This window comes from Falco punctatus (assembly GCF_963210335.1).
Source record: "Falco punctatus genome assembly, chromosome: Z".
Taxonomy (NCBI): Eukaryota; Metazoa; Chordata; class Aves; order Falconiformes; family Falconidae; genus Falco; species Falco punctatus.
In genome coordinates, this window is record NC_137586.1 from 2,563,618 (window position 1) to 2,576,816 (window position 13,199).

Here is a 13,199-nt window from a genome sequence, read left to right on the forward strand (position 1 = left end):
CATCCCCAGCCATACCCCTCCCCTGTGGACCCAAAGCACATGGATACCGTGCCCAGGACATCATGGCCATCAATCTTTTGTTGAGTTGCCATTCATTCACTGATTTTTCTAATATTCTCCAGCACCCCCAGATGCCAGGAGGCGAAGCTACAGAAAAGAGCCAGATCACAGCAGATTCATAACAAAATCCTAAGAAGTGGGAATTCTACAAGTGCAAGTTTTTATGCTTTCATGACTCAAAGGAAAACCAGAAAATGTGACCCAAAAGCTCCCAAACCAGAAAAAACACAAAAACACTTAAGCAGAAATGTCAAGTTCTTCTGGCATATGACTCATGATTTTTGATGCTGATTTTGAATGCTGAATGTGTACATTGCAGCCTTTCTTTGATTACTGAAGTTATTATAGCACACCTTGAAAAGCTGCACTAGCTCAAGGCAATCCATCAGGATCTTCCTGGGCCGTCCCCGACAGCATGGTGAACCCACGATCACAGGAGAAGGAAAGAGAGCAGTTATTTTGGAAAGGCCCAGTAAATTCTGGGGAACTGATGTATATTTGTATATTAACAACTGATGTATATTTGCTCCAAGAAGTCCCAGGTTTGGGGTGAGAGCAGGCAGGGGAGGGCAGGACGGCTCCAGCCCATCAGCCCTACCAGCTGCACATCAGCACACAGCTCCATTTTAAGGTGACTCCCAATGGATGCTTTGAGATCATCCAATGGATGTCCCAGGGGATTCCCCTTTGCTCTCATCTCCCAGTGCAAACCTGAGGACCACACATTCCAGCAGATAACTGCCTAGTCCAAAACGGGACCATAAGGAAGAGGCACGGGCCCACAGAGAGAAACCCATGAGATGGGGCCACCTTGGGTCCTTTACACCAAGGGGAAGCACCAGCAAAGACTCAGAAGATCCTATAGAATTTGCTTCAGGCACGTCTTCATCCCTTTTTTTATTTGCTTTCTCTGAGTATCTTTTAGGAATTAGATTCGTTGTTGAGCATATCTAGAACAACAGGAAATTTTAGGAGACAATTAATTTTAGGAGACAATTATCAGAGGCAAGTTGCTGGGAATCACATTTTCACATTAGGATCCAGAACTACTTGCTCTGGAGAGCTGACTCCAAAGTCCCAGGCAAATCCATTCAGAAATGAGATGTGATACTGGGCAACAAGGGTGTATGCTAAGGTAAATTAACATGTCTTAAGTGCCCATAACATAAAAGAGCTATAAAATACCTATACAGTGAAGTTTATTCATTAAAGTTATTTTGTGCTTAAAATTTCAGGTAAATAAAGCAGTAATTATAATTAGTCGGTTAGAAGGATTGCGAGGCAAAAAAATTAAGCCGAATCGATTGACTCAGTTATGGACTGTGAATTATTTGCTCCATCTTGCTGTGCTATCACACTATCAAATGCATTTAATAAAATTGTGGTACCTTGATATTCCTTCCTGCATGCATACATAGGTACCTATGCTGGAGCTATAGGCTGAATTGCCATTTGTATTAATTAAATAAATCAAATACGTGTGGCCCTGCCCCTCATCAGGCTGGCAGATAGACATTATTGCTGTTGCACTGAGGCTCGGAGTGGGTGAGGGAGCCACGGGTTTTCCCCAGCACCAGGCGGGTAAGGACAGATATTGCACCCCCACTCAGTACATCCCCGGGATTATTTGGCTGCTTATGGAAAACACCGGCAGGATTTATCCCAAAGGGAAAATCCCATCCCACACGGGGGAGCTCAAGCCACGAGCTCCTGCTGAGTCCGCAGCGATGGGCAACGCAGCCAAACACAGCCACTGCCCGATATTCTACCTCCTTTGCACGCCAAATAACCTTCCTGCAGCATCGCAGGCAGAAGGATCAAGGTAAAGCCTTGCCTTTAAATGGGGCACGTCGGATTTTCAGGGGGAAAATAGGTAAGCAGATTTGTTGGGTGTATTTAGGGTGAGCCGGCGCAGTGCTCAGCTCGGCCGCCCCAAGGTAAAAGTGGTGGCAGCCCAGGTTCGTAAGAGATAATTACTGCTGCAAACCCCAAAATCCCTCTTCCCAAATGTGGTGGTAGCACCAGCCCAGCTTCACGCCCATGGCCACGCTCCAGCTGAACCAACTGAAGCTATATACACATACTACAGGTATTTTACCTGTGTCAGTGGTCTAGGAAAGCTGCCTAACCCCTTTTACTGATTGCAGTAAGAAGTGGGAGGTTTCTCTTTTTGCTGAATTTTACCCTAAACTGAGTGTTGCTGTCTATGGCTAAAAAAAATACAGTGTCATGCAGCTGGAGCCGTGGGCTTGGTGCACCACGAATGCTTTCACCTCAGTCCTGAAATGTCTTATTTTGTTTCAGGTAATGTGAAAACAGAGTTGGAAGAGAGAGTCATGAACTCTGAGTAAGTCTCAAGTATCCTCTCCCTTCCATCCCTTTGCCTGTTCACCTTGGATTTGTGCACATGGACCTACTGGAGCAAGACCAGAGGAGGCCGCGGAGATGACCAGAGGCTGGAACTCCTCTGCTGTGGGGACCAGCTGGGAGAGCTGGGGTGGTTCAGCCTGGAGAAGGCTCCAGGGAGACCTTTGAGCACCTTCCAGCACCTAAAGGAGCCGACAGGGAAGCTGGAGAGGGGCTTTGTACCAGGGCCTGTAGCGATAGGACAAGGGGGAATGGGTTTACACTGGAAGAGGGGACATTTATCCTGGGCACTGGGAAGGAATTGCTCCCTGTGAGGGTGGGAGGCGCCGGCAGAGGCTGCCCGGGGCAGCTGTGGGTGCCCCGTCCCCGGCAGTGCCCACGGCCAGGCTGGGGCTGGGACCCACCTGGGCTGGGGGAGGTGCAGGGGGTGGCCCTGCCCGGGGCAGGGGGTGGGACTAGGTGGGCTTTAAGGTCCCTTCCAACCCAAACCATTCTATGATCTTTCAAATGCTTCAGCATCCCTTGGATATTTTCCATTACAAAACAGGAGTGGATTTCCCATGCCTGGGTGGGGAAAGCCCTAAGCAGCCCTTTGCAGAGCTCTTTCAGCCAGCGGAGAGGAGGAAAAGCTCCTCCCTGCAAATGTTCTTTGCATTTCTTTCCCCAGCAGAAATACCTCCTCTCTGCCTGTGATATGCTGAAGTCTGATATTGTGCAAGTTCCTTTCCGAGAAAGAAATGCAGCCAGAGGATGAAACCACTACAAGGCAGTTTGGCAATACCATGAGAGACAGCATATTTTATTTTTTTTTCATTGATGCTCACAAGTATTTTCAATTTTGCTTTTGTTTTCTACCCACAGACAGTATTCTGTGATGCTGAGCATCCCACCAGCCACACCACTCTAAACAAAAGCTTAATTCACCTTAAAAGGGGAAATGGAGTCAGATGCACAATAACACTGGGTTAATGAGGAGCTCCCTGGCACACAGCTTGCTTTCCCGGAGACCTGAGGGAGTCTGTCGTGTGATACACCATAGAGGTTGACACGCTTGCAATACCCATCACCGTTTGAGGGACCACAGTATGGTTCACTACATGATGGGCTTCTGGGTGGTGGGGCTGAGCTGGCTCTCCCCAAAGCCGAGATGCCTCATTCACCCACGCATCTCAAAGCTGAGACTAAAATCTAAACCCTCCCCTCCTGACTTGGACTCAGGTGAGCCAAACCTCTGAATTATGTGGCTTGGACCTGTTTGCACCCACTGGCCGAGGTTCATGGCCGCTCAAAGCTTTGCTGAGAAGAGAACATTTTCTCTTCCCCTTCCCACCCTACACACTCCGAGGGGTTTAACCTGGCTGTAGCAGATGGCCCTGAGTTTAAGAAAATGTTCCTCACCCAGTGTTCTATTGGATGCTGATGCCCATACAATAGCTATTGGATATTTCCTGCTTTTTTTCCAGCACTCAGGGAGAAAATGAAATAATTACACAGGGATCCCTTGTGTGCAGCTCCGAGCACCAAGCCCACTTCACCTCCCGCAGAAAAACCAGCCTCCAGATGCTCTACAGCTCAAAAAGCCTTTATCCCCTTCTCATACCTTATCGTTCACTCCACAATACAGCCTCATGCTGGAAACTGTTTGGCTCCCCTGAACTGTAGCAGGACTTTTTGTCCCTAAGGAAATACTATTCAGAAGGCATCCATTTGCTTTCATTACATGCGAGTTTTAGCAGCATCATGAAGATTAACTTCTTGAAAGTACATCTGGAAAAAGAGAATTATATGGGAAGACGACATAATTATTACATATATCTTTGGCATACTTGATGAGAAGCACTTCAGCGTGTAGGTGTAGCTTTAGCAGAGAAAACAGGATTAAATTTATACAGAGCGATAAAGTTATTCTACGCAATTACAGCCCACCTTTGAGACCCTTCTCTAGAGAGAGCACACTGCAGAGCTGGGCAGGGCCTTACCTATGACATCAGGGCTTGCTCTTCTTCCAAAAATGCAGTTTTCTTCATGTGTAATGTCTTTGTCAAGCACTAAATGAGTTATTGTCAATGGTAACTCCAAGTTCGTATGCCAGCAATAATGCCCAGAGCATCCAGTAGCTGTTCATAGCCTGTCCATGCGTTGGGTTGAGTTGGGTTGGCCACCTGTGGGCAATGCCCTGTGGTGACACAGGTTGAGGCGGACTGAAAAAAAAACCACTATGTCTGCGTGGCTGGGTTCGGACAAAATGGCCTTTATTGTTTATACAAACTATTTATATATCTTAGACAGTGCAGGTGTCAGACCCTGATAGGTTTTTGTGTCCTTCTCCTTGCTCGCTATTTGCTGTTGCTGTAGGTGCCCGTATGCTGCGGTTCTAAGTTCCTATTCTTCGCACCCTGTTTACATACCTGACAATTTGTGGCTGTCTTAAAGGTACACAGCTAAGTCTTTGAAGTCAACTAACTTGTCTGCAGACCCACTGCAGACCCCAACAATTCCCCCTTTTTGTTTTTGAACAGCTAGTACCAGGTTTGCCATGTTCTGCAGGGCCCTTGCAAACATGACAGCAACCAAGGTAATAGGAAACAAACAATACTGCCAACTGAGTGAATGTATGCCAAAAAGGCTGACATTCTCTCAGATTTTGGTAACGTGTTGCTGCAATGGGGCACCTAAAATCCATGCAGCACATACCATCAAAATCCTCACAGCCACGTCCTTGAGCCAACAACAACAAAAAGCCAATAGTTGCTCTGTTTTTTATGTAATGATGGCGAATTTGACTCACATTCTTAACTGTCTAACAAACAAGGTGATTTAATTCTTTAACGCTTTCCCTGCTGTTACTCCGGATAAGAGAAGAACCGCTGCAATACGTTCCCATCAGTTCCATAAATCAACTACAGCATTACATGCTTCATCCAAAGCTATATTGCATTTAAAAGCATTATGCTTATCAGCATGTTCTTCTGTTGACTTATGCAGGTGTCATGGTCCCATCATAGCTTTCCACTACATTAACGTCTACGTAAAGACAACTATCGACATTCAAAGTGCAAACAATATCAACTTATTTTGGGTTAACATTATACAGAGGTAATCAATTATCCCAAATACCAAGACTTTCAGTAAGATTCTTCATTCCCCGCATACATTCACTTTTTTGCACAATGTCTGCAAGTCAGTTTCAAGGAAGGGCACACCAAACAAGGACTGGTTCAGTAAGGAGGCCACACATTAGTTGTTGGGTTGACTGGCGGCAGCAGCGCTCCCACGGTCCGGCACGCTAAGCTCGGGCTGCACACAGCGAGCAGGTATCCATCGCAGACCTTCATCTGTAGAAACACAAGCATCACCTCTCCCCCAGGTTAACAATTCATGCGGTCCCGACCGATGCCCGGTACGAGGGTCTTCGTGCATACTAAGACACCTTCATGCTTTTGCTGCTTGTCACCAATTGACACAAAATGTCGCACAATGGGAGGCACTGCATGGTCGGCACTGCATGGTCGACAGAGATATTCAGAAAGGTCAACACATAACAAGCTTTCTCTAATCATGCCTCTGGGGTCATTCCCTTCATTCCCCCTTTTTGTTTTTTCAAGCTGGCGTTTAAGAGTACCATTCAAGCGTTCAACAATGGCTTGGCCCCTAGGCGAATGGGGAATTCCAAATTTGTGGGAGATCCCCCATTGGGAAAGGAACTGACTGATAGACCTGGAACTATAGGCAGGTCCACGGTCTGTTTTGATTTCGAGAGGGACACCGAGCACAGACAAAGCACGTTGCCAGTGCCGAATGATGTCACGACTGGTCTCACCTGTGCGGGCAGTAGCAATCACTGCAGAAGAATATGTATTTATTGTAACATGGACATATTTTTGTCTGCCAAACTTATTGTAATGAGTTACATTTGTTTGCCAAAGTTGTAAAGCTTGAAGGCCTCTAGGATTAACTCCATAATTTGGCACAGAAGTAACATTTTGACAGTCTGGACAGGCTGCAATACTGCGTGCAGCAGCCTGAGAGAGACCCTTTTGGCCCAACTGGTCATACAAGATCCACCAATTCTGATGATAGAATTGGTGGGCTAACACAGCTTGCTGATGGACATCAGGAACAGGCACTGACAGAGCCACAGAAACTATAGCATCAACTCTAGCATTGTCTTCAATTATAAAACCAGGTAGGGAAGTATGGCTATTAACATGCATAACATAATACGGAGAATGGCATTTCCAAATCTTTTCCCAAACTAAAGTTAAAATTGCAAAAAGCTTGGGGTTGTTGACATGGCCAAGGACAGCCACGTCTAGCTTGGGAAGGAGGGCTGCCACATATGCTGAATCAGTAACAAGCTTAAGAGGGCCTGGAAAATACTGAAATGCCAAAGCCACAGCCCGTAATTCTACAACTTGCAGGGATCCTTCCTGATATACAATTTGGGAATGCTATTGCCCATTTTTTTTCCAAGCAACTGCGGCTCTTCCCGTTTTTTCAGATCCATCTGTAAATACTTGTCACCTTCAACTGGTTGTCTTTGACTTAGTTGCTGTGGCTGCAAAGTTAGATTTACAGTCATTTTCAGAAGTGGATGAGGTGGGTGATGGTACTGGATTTGCCCTTGAAAACTGGCAAGAGCCACTTGAAGGGCAGCAGAATTTAACAGCGCCCATTCAACATAGTATTGTTGTACAAGGATAATTACAGTTGCTGGATCAGCTCCAGTCAACTCTAAACATCTTTTCCAGTTTTTTATGATCAAATCGGCAACAAGTTCATACCATTCAACAGCAATTTTCTTAGGCTGCAAAGGCAAAAACAACCATTCAAGTACATGCAGCGGATCTTCCCAAGCCTGGTTCCATTGGGCCAACATAGCATAAGGGGAAGATTGGTCCATTAAAATAAAACCACTTAAAGGAAGTGTGATATCTACACGCCACACATGTCACGAAGAGATCAACTGTTCAACTTCTTTCACAAGTGCTAAGGCTGCAGGTGTTAAATACCTTGGGGCTAAAAAATCTGTGTCTCCTTTTAAAAGTTGCAAAAGAGGTTGCATTTGTTCATTAGTAAGGCCTAAATAAGGCCGTAACCAATTTAGCATTCCTGCAAGTATTTGGACATAATTCAAAGTCTTTATGTCCAGTTTCAATTGGATAGGTTGTGGAGACACAGTTCCCTTCAGCACATTCATGCCCAGATATTTCCAAGGCTCCTGTCTCTTTTTCAGGAGCTACAACCAATCCAAACTCTGCTAAGCTATGTCTGGCATCTTTTTCAACTACTTTCAGCAGTTCTGTTGATGGTGCTGCCAGCAAAACATCATCCCTGTAATGATAACAGTAAACATCCTTGTATTTGTCTCTCACAGAGCTCAGGGCTTGGGCCACAAACCATTGACAAATGGTTGGTGAGTTTCTCATGCCCTGAGGCAGCACGGTCCCAATGGCACCTTTTTGTGGACTCAGAGTTATTTCTAGATGGTACCGTAAAAGCAAACTTTGCTTTGTCTTTTGGATCTAAAGGAACAGTAAAAAACCAATCTTTCAGATCAATAACTGAAATGTCCCAGTCCATTGGTATCACGGTGGCAGACAGCAATCCTGGCTGTAAGGCCCCCATAGGGGCCATCACTGCGTTGACTTTAGGCAGGTCATGCAATAATCGCCATTTACCAGACTTCTTTTTTATCACAAATACAGGGGTGTTCCACAGGCTATGCAATTCTTCAATGTGGCCTGCGTCTAACTGTTCTGTAACTAATTCATGCAGGGCATACAGCTTTTCTTGGGGCAGGGGCCACTGATCTACTCATGCCGGTTTGTCAGTTAACCAAGTGAGACCAAGGGGAGGCTGTTTCACTCCCTGCAGTACAGTGGCCCCAGTTAAAAATCCATGGTGATACGAACTCCCCATTGTCCTAAACAATCTCGACCCCACAAAGTGAATGGTGCGGTGGCAATGTATGGGCAGACGGTGGCAGTCTGTCTTTCTTGCATTGTGATCTGTATAAGTTTTACAGACAAGTAGCTATTAGTCACACCCCCAGACCTACAATACCTGCTGCATTATTTACCAAAGGCCATTGAGGTGGCCAGTCTTTGCCCAATATGACAGTTGCATCTGCTCCGGTATCCAGAAGACCGTTCAATCTCACTTCTGCAGGAGTGCCTCCCGATAACGCCAAGGTGCAGGTCAGGTTGGGCTGTTGTGAAGATAGTTCTCGTGTCCAAGACACTTGAGGTATTCCTGTGGAGCCGAATCCTCCATCACCCCACCACCTAGGCTCTGTTCTGGGAACACAACTCACAAAAGGCACAAGTTGAGCAAGGCGTGTATTTTTTGGAATTGTAACAGGAGGCACAGGTGTAGAAACTAAGGTACATATTTGACCTGTAAAGTCTGCATCAATAACACCAACATGTACTCGGATATTTTGCAAAGTAGTACTAGATTGACCTATTAGTAAGGCACTAAGGCCCTTCCCTATTAGCCCCTGAGCATTCAAAGGAACCTTAAACACTCCATGGTTGGTTGGAGTTACTGATTCACTGGTATACATCCATCCCCGCTGATCCCTGGGTCCTCCCTGATAACTGGTCACATAAAGCTGGGCGGTTGGTACCTGAGGTACTTGTGTCCTCGTGCACCTCCTCTCTGGCGTGGTAGGTAAAATCCTTCTTTATCGTAACGAGAATAACATTGTTTTGCAAAATGCCCTCTCTTTCCACAGCGGAAACAATAAATTATCTCCAAGGACTCTCTCCATTGTGGCATGCATTGTTTTCTGGAGGGGCAGTCCTGTACTGCTTTCCAAGCAAATTGTGTGTGAACATGAGGATTACCAGCAGCTGCATCTCCCAGTACAACAGGATTTGTGTGCGGTGCATCGGTGGAATGAGTAGGAAGATCAAGGAGCGGTCCACCTATCTGTTCTACTAAATCCCAATTCCCATCTCTTAATGCCCCATCTCTTACAGACCGGCAAAATCGCCGAGGGTCGCGCGTCATTACTGTACCACTGGAAACTGGATTTTTACCACCTCCAGCTTCTCCATTGCCAGTGACTGATAATGTTGTCGTAGCTGGACCCGAATCCGCGTTTTCTGCGTTTCCATCCTGCGCGGGCAGGGCCGGAGCCGAGGGGGCGAGCGGGGGGGCCGGAGCCGAGGGGGCGGGCGGGGGGGCCGGAGCCGAGGGAGGAAGGAGTGTGGGCTGGCACAAATGTTGGGGGGAGTCAGGGGGGCTGGGATCGGTCCACCGAGGTTTCTGCCTCTCATCCCCGGAATCGGCATCGACTGTAAGTCGATGCAGTTGGAGAGATTCAGGGGATTCGGGGCATTGGGGAGTGGCGCCTGGTAAGGGACACAGACTCTCCCCCTCCCCCACCCCCTCATCCTCTTGTCTGCATTCCGGAGGGGGATACAGGGGAGGTTTGAATGATGTACCCTCATTCACATTTTGCTGACTTTTTAAGCCCTCACTTGCGTCTTGCGGACTTTGCAAGCCCCCACTCGCATGTCGCTGACTTTTTAAGCTCCCACCCGCGTCTTGCGGACTCTGCAAGTCTCCACTCGTGTTTTGCAGATTTTGCAAGCCCCCAGTCGCAGTTTGCTGATTTTGCAAGCCCCTATTTGTGTCTTGCGGATTTTTGAAGCCCCCCGCAACATGTCTAAGCAGTTCCCATGTAGGCAACAGCCCCGGCACCTTTTTGTCCCCTTTTTCCAGAGCTTCTGACAGTGTTGATCCTAAATTGTCCCAGGTCGACACACTAAGAGCAGTCGCGGGGGACATTTTAACTCCATGTGTTTTGGCCCACAATAACGTATCTTTTAACCGAAGCCCATCTAAAGAAATTCCACGCTTCTCTAATGCTAATTTCCACATTGATAGCACCATGGTATCTTCTTTAGATAACTTACTCCCCATGCTGTCCCTGGTGGCTCACCTTACCGGTGTCGGGTCCTTCCGGGATCTTGCAGCCGCTCGCTGCGCTACTCCGCTTCACCAGGCTCCGCCTCCCCAGCAACCCGCCGGTCACAGCCCCAGGGTCTGCTCCTGACACCCCTTACCGGGGTCACAGCGGCACAGTCTCAGGGTCTCTTTTTGATACCCTTTACTGCAACGGTCCTCAAACTTTTTAAACAGGGACCGGCGCGCAGATGAAGTGGCAGGAATTCATCTGCGGCTGCTTGGTTCCCCCCCAAGTCCCGGCGGGGGAGGGGGGGGCAGGGGGTTCTGTAAATACCGGGGGCCGGATTGAGGACCCTGGGGGGCCGTATCTGGGCCGTGGGCCGTAGTCTGAGGACCCCAGCTTTACTGGGATCAAATCCGCACGTCGGGGTCACTAAATGTGGTGACGCAGGTTGAGGCGGACTGAAAAAAAAACCCCACTATGTCTGCGTGGCTGGGTTCGGACAAAATGGCCTTTATTGTTTACACAAACTATTTATATATCTTAGACAGTGCAGGTGTCAGACCCTGATAGGTTTTTGTGTCCTTCTTCTTGCTCGCTATTTGCTGTTGCTGTAGGTGCCCGTATGCTGCGGTTCAAAGTTCCGGTTCTTCACATCCTGTTTACAGACCTGACAATTTGTGCCTGTCTTAAAGGTACACGGCTAAGTCTTTGAAGTCAACTAGCTTGTCTGCAGACCCAAACAATGCCCAGCTGGAAATTTGGGGTTACTATGACCTCTTCTTCAGCTGCATGCCATGAGTTACCTCAAAATACTCAGAGCACTGGAGCTATTCAAAAATCACCTTTGCTTTGAGGGTACCTGAGCACTGCAGAAATGCTGCAGTGCCCAAGCCTTGATTCCCAAAATGCAGACAACTGAAACAGTTCTCTGCTTGGGTTGTGCATACTCACCTGCCCAGCAAAACCCTTCCAAAGGGGACACAAAGCATTTCTATAACCTTTTCCCAGGAAGCGTGGCTCTGTTTGCATAGCCAAGAGATAAACCCAGTACTCAGAGGGCTGGAGCACCTCTCCTGTGACTACAGGCTGGGGGATTTGGGGCTGTTCAGCCTGGAGAAAAGGTGGCTCTGGGAGACCTTAGAGTAGACTTTCAGTACCTAAAGGGGGCTTAGGAGAAAGATGGGGACAGAGTTTTTAGCAGGGCCTGTAGTGACAGGACAGGGGGGATGGTTTTAAACTCAAAGAGGGGAGATTCAGACTAGATGGAGGGAAGAAATGTTTTACGCTGAGGGTGGTGAGGCACTGGCACAGGCGGCCCAGAGAGGTGCCCGATGGCCCATCCCTGGGAACATCCAAGGCCAGGCTGGACGGGCTCTGAGCAACCTGACCCAGCTGAAGGTGTCCCTGCCCATGGCAGGGGGCTGCACTGCAGGGACTTTGAAGGTCCCGTCCCACCCAAACTGTTCGGTGATTCTCTGATTCTACGATACTCTCTTCGCCAAGTGAAATCACTGCCCCACGTGAAAACCCTTCCTGGAGCAGACGAACCCTCCAGCAACAAAAGGGCAGCACTTGCCCCTGTGTTTTTTGCAGAAAACAGGAGCAGATCTGAGTGGCAGATGGGGAAGCACAAGGCAACAGATGCCTGTGAGGAGCATCACAAGCAGCGCGCAGCAGCCGCCCGACTATTGTTGAGCTGTCACAGGCGGCGCAGGCGACGAGGGGACAAAGCCGGCATCTGTGCCTGGGAATGAAGCAGTGCCAGGGAACACAAGGCACTGCCACGGGACAGTCTGTGCTGATAACCCCCCCGAGAGCCTGGCGTGCCATCAGGCTGGGCACATGGAGGAGTCTGCCCCAAGCGCTGGGGGCCCGACACTGCCCCACCGCGGGTACCAGACCTGCCCTGTGCCACCACCCTTGCCAGGAGATGCTGCAGAGGAGTTCATCGGTGCAACCCTCAGTCAGACTTGTAAAGCAAACAGCTCATGCCTAAACAGTGTGAGATTTTGAAATCAGCCATCTAGGCCTGGAAAATTGCAGAAAATTGTAAAATCCACAAATTGGCACCCAGCCTTTCAGGATCCCCGAGATGAAACGCAGCATGCGCCTTGATTTTGCTGGCTATAGTATTTTTGTTAGCATGTGTTTGTGACACCTATATGGCAGGCAAGGTGTTTCCCACCACACTGGGAACAGAATGGCTGCTTTGTGCACATCATACACATGAGTCCTGAATGTTACTGTCAGAACTGTTTCAAAAAATCATTTGAAATGGTTTCATGAAAGCTGCTCAGCCTGACAGTCTCTTCAAAATGAGAACTTTTCATCCCCAAGTCATCCTTGTTTCCTAAAGCAGAGAAGCAGCTTCCTTTGCTTAACGGGAGCATCACAGCGACTCAATTCTTGAGTTTCCTCTGGTGCTCTGAGCATCTTCTGGGCAGGACAGCAAGCCCAGACATCACTTTGGGCAGGGCAATTGAGACTGCTGATTTTCCAGGCACTGGGTATTTCCTTAAGTAAAAGCACTGAGCTTTAATACTGATGAGAAAGGCAGCTTGCAGGAACTTGTGGGTTATTTTGGCTGGAAGACCACCCAGTACAACAGCACAGCTGGGGATGGCCAAAATCAGGCTTCATCCTAAGTCAGACAACTGAGAGCTGCAGCCAGGGCGGGAGAGGGAAGGAAAGAGGTTTTATAAAATAATGTTATGTTTATTTTTTATCTAGAGATGATACTTGAATTCTGAAATGGATGTAATTTGTTTCAAATAAGGTTTCTAAAAGGCTCAGCCATGCAAAGAAAAAACAGACTTAGAGTGTATACAAAGTGCAGTACACAGTATTG

General features: G+C 47.9%; 1 long non-coding RNA gene across 4 annotated transcripts in view; it reads right to left on the reverse strand.

Annotated features, from left to right (window-relative positions):
- LOC308056366 overlaps positions 1 to 13,199 on the reverse strand; it is a 43,881-nt gene that overhangs the window by 14,436 nt on the left and 16,246 nt on the right. For 2 of the 4 annotated variants that reach the window (XR_013924792.1, XR_013924793.1), the window contains exon 2: positions 4,407 to 13,012. This is a non-coding gene — a long non-coding RNA (uncharacterized lncRNA). Of the gene's footprint in view, positions 1 to 2,924; positions 4,195 to 4,406; positions 13,013 to 13,199 lie in introns of those variants that run through there. The other 2 variants (XR_013924794.1, XR_013924795.1) reach the window with 2 other exon arrangements.